Consider the following 14,317-nt stretch of genomic DNA (forward strand, 5'->3'; position numbering starts at 1 on the left):
CTGTTTCCAGTTATCTGGAGATATTGTATCTCCTGAACTGTGCACTGAGTGGAAAAAAAAGTCAAGGCCATCAATATTTACATCTCATGAACCTGAAGGTCAGTTCAAAAGGGTACCAGTTATTTATGGGAATGCTTGAGTCACCTGGGGCAGATGCAAGAAAAGGAAGAGTTTGGAATTGTTCCCATTCTATCTTTACGATCTCTAAAATAAGAAGTCCAGGCACTAAGGCGTTCCAAAGTGAAATGAATATTTTTCACATAAAAATACCGCTTGTGATGCTCAATATTCATAGAGCCAATCTTAGGAACAATAACAAGTAGGGAGACTCCATCACTGACAGTGGATGGACTTTCATGACAGGATGACTTCTGTTCTAAATGCTTTATCTTTTGTTTTAAATGTTTTAAAATATGAAAACAAAACACAAAATCCAATAATGAGAACCACTCGTAATGAAATAAACCATTTGAACATTACCAAATGCCTTACTTGCAAATACTACTATATTTGCTTGAAAATTAAAATAAATCCCTAGACAAAGCATTCTCCAAAGCCATCTAAGCATTTTTGTCCTAAATACACGTAGATGGGGGGTAGCGGGGGTTAAATGTCTTGAGGAAATGGGGATGGGCCGGAGGTAGAATCCAGGTTCTTGTGCATACTAAACACAAGCTCTACCACTGAGCTATCTCTGGCCATGGAAGAAACAATTTATCCACTTTACTGTGCCCCATTTCTTTAACTCAAAACTAGTAACTGTATCTGAAAGAAAACAGATTCTAAGAAACAGGCTGACAGAAAAGCTCCACTCCTCAAAAATAATTTTTTTTAATTTTTCATTACACACCTAATACCTGATAATTCTTTGACATTGTAAAAAGACCTAGAGCTCTATAATTAGGCCACTAAGTTGTTTTTATATCCCAGCAACGTTAGAATATCAAGAATCCAAAAGAAGGGAAAAATGTATCCAACCTAACAGTGTCTACATAATTTAGCCAGGACTCACATACCAACCTTTGGACATCTCCTTAGGAAAATTCTTGAAGATCTTCTGCTTGTAATTAAGAGGTATGTCCAGAGAGTATCAAAAGTTGTAGTCCTCCCATTGAAACCTGAGTTTGATCTTCCTGTTTTGACTAGTGGTCTCTTGACGAAGAGCCCGCGGTGTTATAAATTATCCCATTACTCACTCCCTCAGGTTACCCTGCTGGAACAGGAAGGAAGTAAATCTTCGAGTCCTGCACTTAAATCCCTTAATCACACTCAGGCATGCCCACCAAAGAGTAAATCACAGGCCTTGCCACACCATCATGATTCACACCTGAAACAGAGCAGAGAAGACAGGTACTCAGAAATGCCATGCTCAGACAAAGGTATCTTAATACACTAAAATTAATAATTCCTAGGCACACCAGCAGTGCTTCTTCTCAAACAGACATCACACCAGCAAGTATAACATTTTAAATAAGGGTCATCAGCTGCGTTAAAGGCAAATTTTATAGAGCAAAGCTTTTCAAACAACATTTCAGGACTCAGTACCCTTTCTAAGCTCTATGAAAACCAAACATCTATATCCCATTAACCTACTTAGGTGAGACTTTAATTAATGCATTTGGCCCTTTTGTTAGGCCAACTTTTTTCTCATAAACTTTGCAGGGCAGAAACATGACCAATTGTATTTTTTAGGGTGCTAATTACATAAAAGAGCTCATCTAGCTTTATAGAGAAGTGGTTAAGCATCAAAACACATCATCAACCCTCAGGAAAAATATTTGTGATCACCCTATCTTCTAAGATTATGTAGGCATTGACTGCATCTTGAAGAGAAAGGGGAAAGGAGGTTTTCAATAGCCAAAAAGACTTCCTTTATTTTGATTACCAGAAAAGTTTGCAAATTGTTTCAGGTTTGTGTGAATATTGTAGCTTTGGATGGATTTTCCTATAACTATGCTGCTTCTATGTCTGGCTAAAGAGCTTCAGTCACAGAAATGCATACTCAGGACTTTTAAGCACAGTTAAAATCTCTATAGCTACAAAGATAAGAAGAACACCTCCCTTTGGCCAAGCAAATGCCAACAGGACAAGGCCAAATAATAGAAAACACCTCCTGCAGATTTTACTGAACTTTTTTGTTGAGTATGCATCATTATTATCAGCTGCCCTTCACAACTGCCAGCGTGTTTCATTAAATTTGCTATCAGCTCAATATCAGTAGGCTATAATGGTACAATGGTCTCCCAGCTTCTAGATTTCAGAAATTGATGAGTGGATACTAATGACATTTCCACTTGTGAAATTTACTTTTGATATTTGATTCTCTGGCCTTAATTTTATGTCATTCAAAATTTTGGAAGTGACATTCACCTTAAGTGAAGAAATGATAAACATTCTGAGCAAGCACTATCCCGGCTGAGGCTGCTAATCTTTACCTGCATTTTTAGCAAAATGGCCGCCCCCGGGATCAGGCTCTGAAAAGGCTGAGAATACAGATTTGTGTGATAAAGAATGGCATGTATTTTTGACAGCTGTGAACATATAGGTAGGGCGAATGTCTCTTTAAAATAAAAAAAATTGTAGTATATTTAAAGAGTAATTTAATTGAAAATGGATTTTGTGTAAAAGAATAGACTCAATGTTACCACACTTTTAAGATTTTTTAAATTGATTTTAAAGAGCTTTCTAATAAGATTATATGTCCTACATTATAGGACCTAAAGCTCTTAGACTGCATATAAATGAATTGTGGTCTGCTCAACTTTCAACAAAGACTCTCTTACCTAGACAGCATTATATTACAACAACCGTATCTCCTTTGACTTTTGGAATGTGCTGTGGAAATTCGCTAATAAAACACCTCAGCTGGAATCTATATGCCCTCCCAACAAAAAAGAAAACATGCTTTTCCCCCAAGAAGTATATACTAATACCTAGCAACCATATTAAGACACATAGCTACAAGAAGTACCTAACAAAAGGAATACACTTGAATGACCATTCTACCACAAACGAGTTCCCAGGGTTACTTCAGCCTTACTAGTAGCATGAACTACTTTTTACATGATAAAATTTTTTTCAACTCATACTTGTGTTTTGTTTCACCTCCAGCTTTAAAACTGTACAAGTGAAAGAAAGCTGATCTTAGTAAGCATTCCCCTGACTACCATCAGAGTTAAGAGAATGTTATTTCTAACCCAAAGAATGGTGCAACGTATACCACAGATGCTGTTGTCTGTCAAATACGAAGTGTCCAACGATTAACCCATGGCAACCTACCCCAGCACTGCATTCCTGCCTCACTTAAATATGAACACAGAGAAGGCGCCTTTTAGCTAAAAATGGAGAAGTCAGGCAGCTGCATGTCAGACTTTAAAAATGATCTTTGGGAATTCTCAAATGCTCAAGCTCCCTAAAACAGCAAATACTGACATCCTTTTTTTTTTTTAATGTAATACCAGTAAACCACGTTCAAGGTCAGAAAAAGTCTAGCTGGCCACCTGAGTAACCCTGCCATATTTGGTATTCAAAATTAAAAGGCAGAGAGTGAAAGGTAGTAGTTAAGTGCTAGATTTCAATTTGAAAACTTAAAATTGGGACAGGACATAAACCAAAAAAGGGGCAACTCATTTAATGGTATTTAGGCAGCTCACTCATCTGATTCATACACACAGACCAAAGAATAGTACTAAAGTTAACAGGGAAAAGCTAACATGTTTACTGAGCCATCCCATGTGACTGGGAGTCACAAAACTATGGGGCCTGCCTCAAGTAGAGCTAAAAGATAACTATAGCTGAAACAGTAAAATCTATAAAGAAGCACGTGTGCCACAGCGTACAGTCAGCAAAATGTCACCAAATTATATCCTTAAATCTGTCTTGCGTTGAAAATGCATCCCCTTCAGACACGCAAGCACCCACCACACATAACCCATCCAGAAAGGGAGCTCAGAGTCTGCGACCAAATGACAGCCCAGGAATTTGTGGCTTTTATAAATGGTGGTTTGAGATTTGGGTTCAGTTTTTCTGTATAAACAAAATATCCATGGAAATATTCTCATGACATGATGGAATCACAGAAAAGAAGACTTATAGACCCAAGTGGTTCACCAGCTTCTTTTGATCCAAAGCTGTTAGAGGACCAGTAAGGTCAGAAGCCCCTTCTACCTGCCACTTTGTTATTTATGGTGAAAAACAAAGCTGGCTGTATTGATTAAACCGGGAAATATTTTCCATATCAAGTGCAACACTGAATAATGAGCACAGATATTCTATTTCAATTAGAAATAATAACTCTCCAAATCATAAGGCTTTATTGCTAACACCAAACTTTTAAAGGAAAAGTTTAGGGAAGCGGGGTAAGAAGAGAACCCTACAGACACACACAAAGGGACTGGTACTTTGGAAGAGTGGAAGAGAGATACTGTAGAATGTTTTTCATTACCTTAAGAGCACTGCTATTAGGTTCCATTAGGCTCAGACTACAAAATAAATGCAGCCCGTGGAGTTTTGCATTCGAGGCACAAACACCGATATAGTTCAGGAACTGAAGGGAGCCTCTTTTGAAAACTATCACGGTTTATCTCTGAGGGTTTTATATTACGTGTATGTATATTTAGCCCACCACTGATGTTGTAGAATGGTTCAAAAATTATTCAAGGAGGCAAAAATGTCTCTCTTTGTCTGGGTGGATAAAATGAAGCTCTTAGAGCTGAAAAGTTCAAAGAGACAACTTGTTATCCCAGAATCCTAAATCTTACAGCTGCCACTTCCCAACCTGGGGCAATAACAGATCTGAGGATGAGGAGGGCATATCTGTTCTTCAGGATCTAACCAGCAGCTGCTGTCTTCCCTCCCCATACTTGGCTCACGCAAACTTGTTGATGCATTTGGTGTGTGCCTGTAATTTGCCAATTTTCTGGGCCCAACACCAATAAGATGGCTGAACATTTGTTGTTGTCCATTTGTTGACTCACAACTCAAGTCTTAAATGCCACATTAAAAGAACCTGGCCAGCTGGGAGGACATGGAAAGTATTTGATGAAACAGAACAAACTAAGTCTTGTCTTGATTTTTACCACCCTCTGGAAAAAAGTCAAAAAGGAAATATCATTTTCTAATAATTCTAATAACCCTTTTATGTATCCTCTCTTCTCTTAAAAGCTAGCTTTAGTACTACCTTGTTTCAATAAATGTTCACAACTGTTACTCAAAAATGAGGCGCTTCAGGTAATTTAGGCCAATACTGAAGCTCAAGTTCAATTAAGCTGTGGTTGTGTACACACTTTTGGGATGAAACTGAAAAGCTTCAAGATGGCAAATACAGTCTCAGAAAACAAAAGCCTGAGTTACTGAAGGGCAGGAACACTATAAGAAATAGTTTGAGCATCCTCTTTTAACATAATAATTGATTAGATAATCTTTGTGTGTTTACTTGTAAAAATGCCTCCACCTGGTCTGCTTCCTATAGGAACAGGAAAGTCTAAACAATTTTAATGAAAATTATCTCCAGACATTCTCATTTTATTACCAATTGGCACATTGCAATTATAGATCTTCCACAACTGTGCTGTATATGTGTCTTAATTACAACTTCACCTCATTTCTATCCAGAGATACACAAGTATGTTGCCAAAACAGAATAAACAACTTAGGAAACTGATCCATTAAGTAGAAAATTTCCTTCCAAAAGACATTTTGTCCTTATCATAATCTATAATGTCTTGAAACATTACAGCAAGTGTCTTATTTCTACAAATGCGGCTGATTAGATTAGAATGCTGATGTCTCCAAATATATTTGTTTGCATTAAACAAATGTCCAATGACTTTTAGAATTAACAAATGGACTAGCAGCCCCAAATGAATGCCAGCTAAATAAATGATTAACCTGAGCACACAAACAGATCCCCAATCTACTAACTTGGTAACACTGTCAGACAACTGACAACTGCCAAACACATTCTTCCTAGCAAGTCAGTGGGCCAGGCTTTTCTTGCTAAAGAGGACCACCATCTCATGAGTTTTACCACCTCTGTCCCAAGTCACGGCACCAAACTATCCATACACCAAGTCATGAAAAAACTGACTGACTTGTGTTGGTCCTTTCCAGCTTTAATGTTTAATGGAAATTTCTTACTACACAGAACGTAACCAAGTATGAAAAACTGGGCTCACTAAAGCAAATACTATGAAATTTCTGGAGCAGTAAGAGGCCCAATTGCCCCAATCTCTGCCTGGGCAGCCACTATTGCTTGCTGTCTTAGGTACTGAAGCACCTTGATAAAATGCCTTTTCAACCTCTGTGCGTAAGCATGGCCACACTACAAGGGCAGAACCAGCCAGTTAAGAAAAGCCAACACAAAGGTGCTCCAAAAGGAGACAGCAAACTTCTGTTTCCTTGTCTTGCTTGGAATCCTGGTGTCTCTCTCTCCCATACGCCAGACACCTGCCAATGCCCGGCCCCTTTCCTCCATGTGTAACCCTGGGGACCACCTTCTTCCAATTTGCTCTGGGTTTGTTTGTTTGTTTGTTTTTCCTACTCTTTTCTCATAGCTGTTCATAAAAGTTCAGGGATAAGAATTAAAATTCTCTAAGTAAAGGCAGGCACAATCTTTTCAAAAGCCTCATTCACCAAAATATTTACACCTAGAGAAAGTGTTGTTCTGTTCATCTCACAGCGCGCAAATGTATTTGAACAAGGGGGAGAAAATCCTGGTCTGATGATTCTTAGTCCGGGCTTCATCTGCTAGGACCAGTTGTTTCCCACAAGTTATTATTCTGAAAAAGTCACTTCTATTTAGGTTTCAGAACAACATTTAAAAATTTAAGACATACTGGCTTTTTGAGTGGGGTGGCATCCAATCAGAATAGAAGTGGAAGTTGGCATAAGGCCCAGCTCTTACTGCATTTAACCTCTTAATATTAAAATGACAAAAGTCCAGGCAACGGATAGTGGGATCCTGTCCCATTTCAACTGAGAAGCCACAGGCTCATCTTGAAGTTGCCGCTCCTATGTTTAGCAATCAGTTCTGCGTCCCTAAACAAGAGTCCCCAGCTCTTATCCAAAGCAGTTTATCTTCAGGCCAGAGGGGCCCAGTGTTCTCCAGCAAATGGGAGACGGAATCTTACAAAGCTAAGTTTTAGAGGCATCAAAGTAGTAACACCCAATATCCTTTATATTTTACTTTATATATTACTTTTTATGCATCTAATGCTACACTTTTAAAAACCCAGGAACTGAGCAAAATAAAACTTCAAGAACTTGGGACAAGATATAAGATAGGAAATAACCATGAAAAGGGATCAAAAAGAGCCCTCAAAAGTTTTTCTCTCAAAAACTCTAAAGGGGGGGGTAAAACTAGCATGTGGTGGTGGGAAGGCATTATGGTAACTAAATAAGCCTGAGAAAAAAACTAGTTTATTTAAATTTTTTCTCCTGTTTACCTTTTCTTCTTACTTATACCCTGAAATGAGTCTCAATCTACTTTACACCCAGTTCTGCATTGACTTATTCAACATCAAGCTATTTAAGAGGAACTGAAGATAATTTGCTTGTAAGTCTTTCAAAAAGCTGAAGACAGTTTAGATGTTCCAGTACTTTCTGGTGGCACCACACTCCCTGGTCAGTAATGAAACTTCTGGAACAAGGCTGGATTGGGCTAATCGGGTCTGTCCTTAACCAGATAAAGAACTCCCCTCTCTGGAGGTTGACGGGATAAATATACCTTCGTCCTCTCTCTATGCAGAAACAGGCATGTTTTTAAAAAGTAAAGACAAGCACAAGACAATTGTTGCTCCTCTTTTAATGTCATTCTTTGTTGGGAAGAGAAGTGAGAATTAAGACAAAGGCTGGAGACCACCAGGTCGCGATGAGGCAGGGAGGTCGGGCCCTCATCTCATGACAGATGAACATAGGCTTCACCATTAAGTCACACAAGGACTCCCTTGAGGCACTGCTCACCTTTCTAGACGCTTCTCTGTTCCTCGTTATCACTGCTCTTCATCACAGGATAATACAAATGACACATAAATAAAAACAATTTTACAGACCAACAAAATGGTCCTCCAGCAACTTGAGTTTAAAGGAGGATTGAAGATTCCTCACTTCTCTACTGGAAAATAACTCAACAAGCACAGCTCTCTTGTGAATTATTATTCTGTGTTCCAAAGGCAAAAGGCTTTTCCTTCTCTAGATCTCACCTAAAAGCCACTCTAGCCCAGCACAGTGGTGCACACCTGTAATCCCAGCACTCAGGAGGCTAGGGCATGAAGATTACCGCAAGTTCGAGGCCAGCCTGACCTACATAATGAGTTCGACCCCAGCCTGAATTACAGGGAGAGACCCTATCTTTAAGAACAAAAACCAGAGCTGGGAGTGGTGGCGCATGCCTGTAATCCCAGCACTTGGGAGGCTGAGGCAGCAGGATCGCTGTGAGTTCGAGACCAGCCTGGGCTACATAGTGAGTTCCAGGTCAGTCTCAACTACCTACTGAGACCCTGTCTCAAAAAAAAGCTACTCTACTTCCCCTGCAGGGTCCATTTCCAAACCAGCCTGGACCAGACATGACTAACCCAAAGCAGGAAAGCAAACTCATTGCTGGCTTGAAAAAGAGAAATAGGTGTCTATAAACACTTGTTCATAGAGCATCACTCACAAAACCATAGTGACTAAAAAGTGGCTGCACCACAAATGTCTATCTTCACATGAATATTTAAACGAAGAATGATATCATCATATAAAGCAAATGCTACAACATGACTGAAACTTAAGACCATTACGTTAAAGTAAAATAAGCCCATCACAGAAGTGTGAATCTCGTGTGTTCCATTCATATGAATTAGAAACTCATAAAGGATGATGGCGCGTGTCAGGGGCTGAGAGGAGGAGGAACGTCTCCGGGTACAGAATGTCAGTTTTGTGAGACACATGGCCCTGGAGATTAGGTGCACAACAATGTGAATATAAGTAACATTACCAAATTCTATACTCCATTAAGATGGCAAGTTTTATGCTACATTTTTTTATCGCACAAAAATAAATAAAAAGAAATACATTTATCTTGGAAGCTAGAAGCAACTGCTCTCTCTCCTAAATTACCAGGCACCTTCACTGCATCTCTCTTGGGGTATTGATCTGCTGAGAATCTACTTAGTATAATGGCATTAACTCATTTGATTCCCAGAAATAATAGCTACTAATACCATCCCTTGTTTTATAGACAAGGAAGTTGAGGCCCAGAGTGATTACCTAACTTTTGCAAGATCAACCACATTGATAAAATTAGTTCCATATTTCATTCTCCTTTACGTCTCGAACATACCCCTTCTTTTCCAAAAGAGTCTTCTTCTAGATGTCTGCTCTTCTCCCTAACTTCCGTCATCAATGCACAGCAAGCAGGGTTCCCCTCACACCACTTCCAGTAAGGCTTTCCTGAAGGTCACTAATTACCTCCCTATCAGTGCTACTCAGTATGGTGAGCTTATCTTCACTCTGCTTCTCTGTGGCAGGCAATTCAGCTGACCCACCTTTCCTTCCAGAAATGATCTCTTCCTTCATTTTCCAGACACCATTTTCTCCTGGTAATCCTATTTGTCCGACTACTCCTTCCTCATTACCTTCTCACAGAACTGATTTTCTTCCTCCATTTCTACCAAAACAATGCCTAATCAAAGTCTAAAAGAGTCATTAAGCCATATGTACTTTATTTCACAGGTTCACGGGGTTGTATTCTAGAATACACAGGGTTCTAGAACTTTCTGGATACAGCTTCTCTGGAGGTGTCAGTAGGAGGAGGGAACTCTTACTTATCACACACTTCTCAATGCCCACCACAATATGTGGCACACAGTTAATATAGATAATTAATTTGGGCAGTGGGGAGACAGGTCCACTATGTAGTTCATACTGCTCTGGAACTCACTGTGTAGCCCAGGTTGGTCTCGAACTCACAGCGATCCTCCTGCCTCAGCCTCCTGAGTGCTGGGATTATAGGCGTGCGCCACCACGCCTGGCTCAGATGATTAATTTTAATTAAACTAAATCCTCATATTCAATGCCACTTTTCCTAGCTTTTACTGAAAATACTTCTTGAGCTCTTCAACTGTCCAGAGCCAGCTAAGGGCCTAGCAGGGGCTCCCAAAATAGTGAAGGCGGTGGAAATAGTTCTCCAGTGTGACTCTGAGACCCTCGTCTATGTCAGGTCCTCAGTGAGACCCCACTCTGTTTTGTAAGAACCAGCACCTATTGTGTCTGAACTCCCCCTTCAGCCCTCAGGGTCTCAATCCCAATACAAAATGACAGCTAAACATTCCCACAATTTTCCTGTTTCCTAATTCAATTAACTGACCGAAAAACTTGAAACCATAATACAAGAAAATTAGGAAAAGCTCACAACGTGTATATATGCTCAAGATAGCTACAATTTGCTAAAGAGTTGATTAAATTTGCTATAGATTGAACAAGTTACATGGGAGCACAGTTCTGGCTTTTATTTCCCTCTAAGGCCTTCTTTTTCCCCACAGGCTCGATGACTGACACACCCAGAAGTGGGCCCTGCATCTTTGTTTTGCATTTCATCCTTTTTGAACAGTTCGCTCTGAAGTCTACTTCTGCTCTCTAACCTCATACATGTTGTCCTATTAGTTCCACGCTCCCCATAATGGAATGCTAATAGGCTGTTATGAGTACTCTGCGAAAATCAATGGTGTAGATCCTGCTGGGGAAATAAACTACTTTGGTGGGATGGCTATCCACAGAGCATTAGCTACCATCTGATAAGTCACTGCCTCAGAGAATGAAAATTTATCCGAGGGAATTCAAAGCTTTCTTAAACTGATTTTTTAATATTTTGATATTAGATCAGTTCCACCTCATTTTAAATACCAGAAGAACAGTAAGATAACAATTCATTACTGGACTGTAATATGGAAAACATCCAAAATATTACTCAATATTGAGAAGACAAAATTTCAACAGACAATGATGACCATTGAGTTGTGAAATCTGGGAGAAAGCTGACGACTACAGGAAGTCTTTAGGTTGTTTTTTTTTGTTGTTGTTTATTCTGTATTGTCTATGGAGGAAAAGACAACCAACTATATGACTGTTATGGCTTGCATTTAGATGCCCCCCCAAAGCCTCGTGTGGTCTTCAGTAGGGCTTTTGCAGAGGTGGCTGAATCTAGAGGGTGTGACAGATTCATGGTGCAATGCTGGGATTAAGGGTGGGCAATTATTCTATTGGCCCACTGGTTTGGCACCACCCTAATCCTGGTAGCCTAGATAGACTATAAAAGGGGCAAAAAAGAGCTGCAAATGTCCTTTGTTTCTTGCTTTGGTACCCTCTGCCTGCCATGAACTGTTTTTCCTCTGCAATGTCTGCCTGCCATGCCACCGTACCTTGGAGCCAGCCGATTATGGACTGAAATCTTGACAGTCTGTGAGCTATGTAAACACTTCCTCCCTCAACTTGTGGGTGTTGAGTATTTTGTCTCTGCAAGGAGAAAAGTAACTAAGACAATGACCACAGCCTACTGGTAGATCAAAATAGAACGTTAAAAGAAACATGGTGAAATTCAGTTTCAATTTTTGATAAAAATTATTTTTCAACAAATGAAAGGTCATTCTTTGATGACAGAAACATGGTGCCACATGATGTTGACCCAAGATGATCAATTTTAAAGATGGCACAGATTTATTTTTACAAAATCATCATGCTTTGAAAGAATGAGAAAAGAAAAGCCTTTTGAAACTTCTGAGAGTTATAGAAAATGCATTTTCTTTTTATCCTGAGGTTGTCTTGGATGATATGTGTATTCAGGGTTAAGGCTTTTCCAACATGTGTTTGTTTTTTTTATAGAACATATCTGTAAAATTATCATCTCGAAGCCTGAAGTCTTTACTTACAAGGAGACAACTGTCTCTGAAGTCCCAGTGCCTCAAAGGGACCCATGCCACCCAGAGAGGTGAAGGGACATGAGGGTGGCCAGAGGGAAACCTAGAAGCTGCCCCTGGGAAAGGCCATTCCACCATACTCTTGTTTCAGAAGGGTTCTTTGAATAATAAAAATAAAAATACAAACTCATTTTTTTAGGCAGGTGTATTTTTAAAAATTCCCTATAGTGGATCCTCTTACTGTTTTTAAAGAAAACTAAGAACTCCCTTCTCCCCCTCCCCACTCAGAAGAAAGAACACATTATATTGGGCCAGGGATTTGGCTCAGTGGTTCCTCTGCCTGCCTAGCAAGTGCAAGGTCCAGAGTTCAACCCCAAGTAGCAAAAAGAAGAAGAAGAAGAAAAAAAAGAACACATTATATTGACTAAAACTATTGCAGCCATCTCCAGGAAGTCTTCCTAGCTGCCATCTCCCTCATCCTCTCTGTGCTGCCATAATTTCTTTATTCAGCACTTATTATGCAATTCTCATTTTCTGTTTTTCTTTCTCCATGTTACCTTGTGAGATCCTTAAAGTCACTTTTCCAATGTTTCCAAATGCCTCCTACAGTGCCAAAACCACAACTAGAGTCATAAATTTCAGGAAAATCCACAGTGCATCTGTTAGTAACCAGGCCCCATGCTAAGAGCCAGGGTCACAGCCAGGAACAGGACACACAATGGTAGACACGTCTAAATGGATCCATGAGTAAAGACTGGATGCCCAACAACCTCTCTCTTGACAGATCAGAATTCTACTCAGCAAACCAAAAGGAAATATGTGCATGACTTGTTTTTACATAATTCTTTCATATTGTGAAAGTTAAGTCCAGGCTTTATTTGCAAGGGAAATCTGAGTCCTGGAATTATCAGTTGACACATCAACTTCCTGTCAGCAATGATCCGCCTCCAGGCACACGGAACCTCACCCTTATATTCCCATCACAGTACTGCTACACCCGCAGATCGCAACATATCCTTTGAGGCAGCCACAATTACCTTAAAAAACCAAAAGCCATGTCGGGAAGAAGTGTTAAATGAGGAGCTATCTTCTACCACCACCGAAACCAACAACAACCAAAACGTGTATGATGTGCCTGACTTTAAAACCCTTACACTGTACTTGTGCCCTCTTGTTTGGACCTTCACGTGGTGATGTAATATGGGTACGTTACGGTTTCTCGTTGTCTAGTCCCTATAGATATGTAAGTGCAAGCTCAAGAAGGTTATGTTACTCATCTAATTTTATGTAGCTGGTATGGTTTACGAAGTCAATCACTAGACTTATGAATTCCAATGTCAGCAGTTACGTTCCTCCTAAGTACACTGTACCATCCACAGTTATAGTCTTCCTAACTATACTGTACCACCAAGAGAAAATACAAATTTAAAAATGAACTGGAAGTACACAAAACTCTCAAATCAAACCTGATTCTCTCATCCCAAGATTTCCCACTTCATGCACAGGTACACGCAACACAATCTAGACAGCCACAAGCCAACCCAACAGTAGTAACAACGAAGAATGCTTTCAACAGTAGCACTAGAGTTGGGATCCAACTGGTCCCCAGAAGACTCACTGTATTGAAGGCTTGCTTGCCAGCTGACCAGCACTGAGGAAGTGACTGGATATGAGAGGTCTAATTTGACCAGGTGGATGATTAATCCAACAATGAGCTCGTAAATGAATGGGCTGTTAGGGGGTGGGGTCCAGTTAGAAGTAGGTCACTGGGGGCGTGCCTTTGAATGCCCCCCTCCCCGGTCTCCTGCTGCCACCAGGGCAGCAGTTGTCCTTGGCCACACCCTTCTGCCATGATGGTTCTGCCTTGCTGCAGGCCTAGAAGCAATGGAGCCAGCAGCTATGACTGAAACCTTTGAGACGGTGAGCCAAAAGAAACCATTTCTCCTTTCAGACTGACTTTCTCGACTGTTTTGCGGCAGCGATGGGAAACAGACTAACACAAGCAGTTAGACATCAGACCTTCCAGACGGTTTAGCCATAGTCTACGTAATTACTTCACTCACCTCTAAGCTGTTAAAGACGATCACCTCCTCTTACTAACTCTACGCTCCAAGAGAGCCGGGGCCCTATTCTGCACGCTTCTAGGGAACCGGGGCTGAGTCACCTTCCTCTTTAGCACACCTCTCGAACTATAGCAGGGCACTCAGCCAAGTGTACAAATTGATGATGATGCTACTGCACAAAAAAGATCAGTCTGAGTAATATTCCATTTTATAGAAAAACCACAACTTCTTTATCCAGTTTCCAACGGATGGGCAAATAGGTTGTTTCCAAGATTTAGCTATTACAAACTGTGCCGCTATAAACATGGGTGCACATACTTCTCTGTGATATGATTCTTTCAGTTCTCTTGGAAAGATACC

The 14,317-nt window shown here is 40.2% G+C and overlaps 1 long non-coding RNA gene across 14 annotated transcripts in view; it reads right to left on the bottom strand.

Moving 5' to 3' along the window:
* Positions 1-14,317, bottom strand: part of LOC104861479 — a 427,158-nt gene that overhangs the window by 244,763 nt on the left and 168,078 nt on the right. For 11 of the 14 annotated variants that reach the window (XR_004516504.1, XR_004516503.1, XR_004516502.1 and 8 more), the window contains one exon: positions 1,021-1,327. This is a non-coding gene — a long non-coding RNA (uncharacterized LOC104861479). The remainder of the gene's footprint in view (positions 1-1,020; positions 1,328-14,317) is intronic. The other 3 variants (XR_004516512.1, XR_004516510.1, XR_004516509.1) reach the window with 2 other exon arrangements.

This window comes from Fukomys damarensis, unplaced genomic scaffold, assembly GCF_012274545.1.
Source record: "Fukomys damarensis isolate Sample0158 unplaced genomic scaffold, DMR_v1.0_HiC HiC_scaffold_10, whole genome shotgun sequence".
Classification (NCBI taxonomy): Eukaryota; Metazoa; Chordata; class Mammalia; order Rodentia; family Bathyergidae; genus Fukomys; species Fukomys damarensis.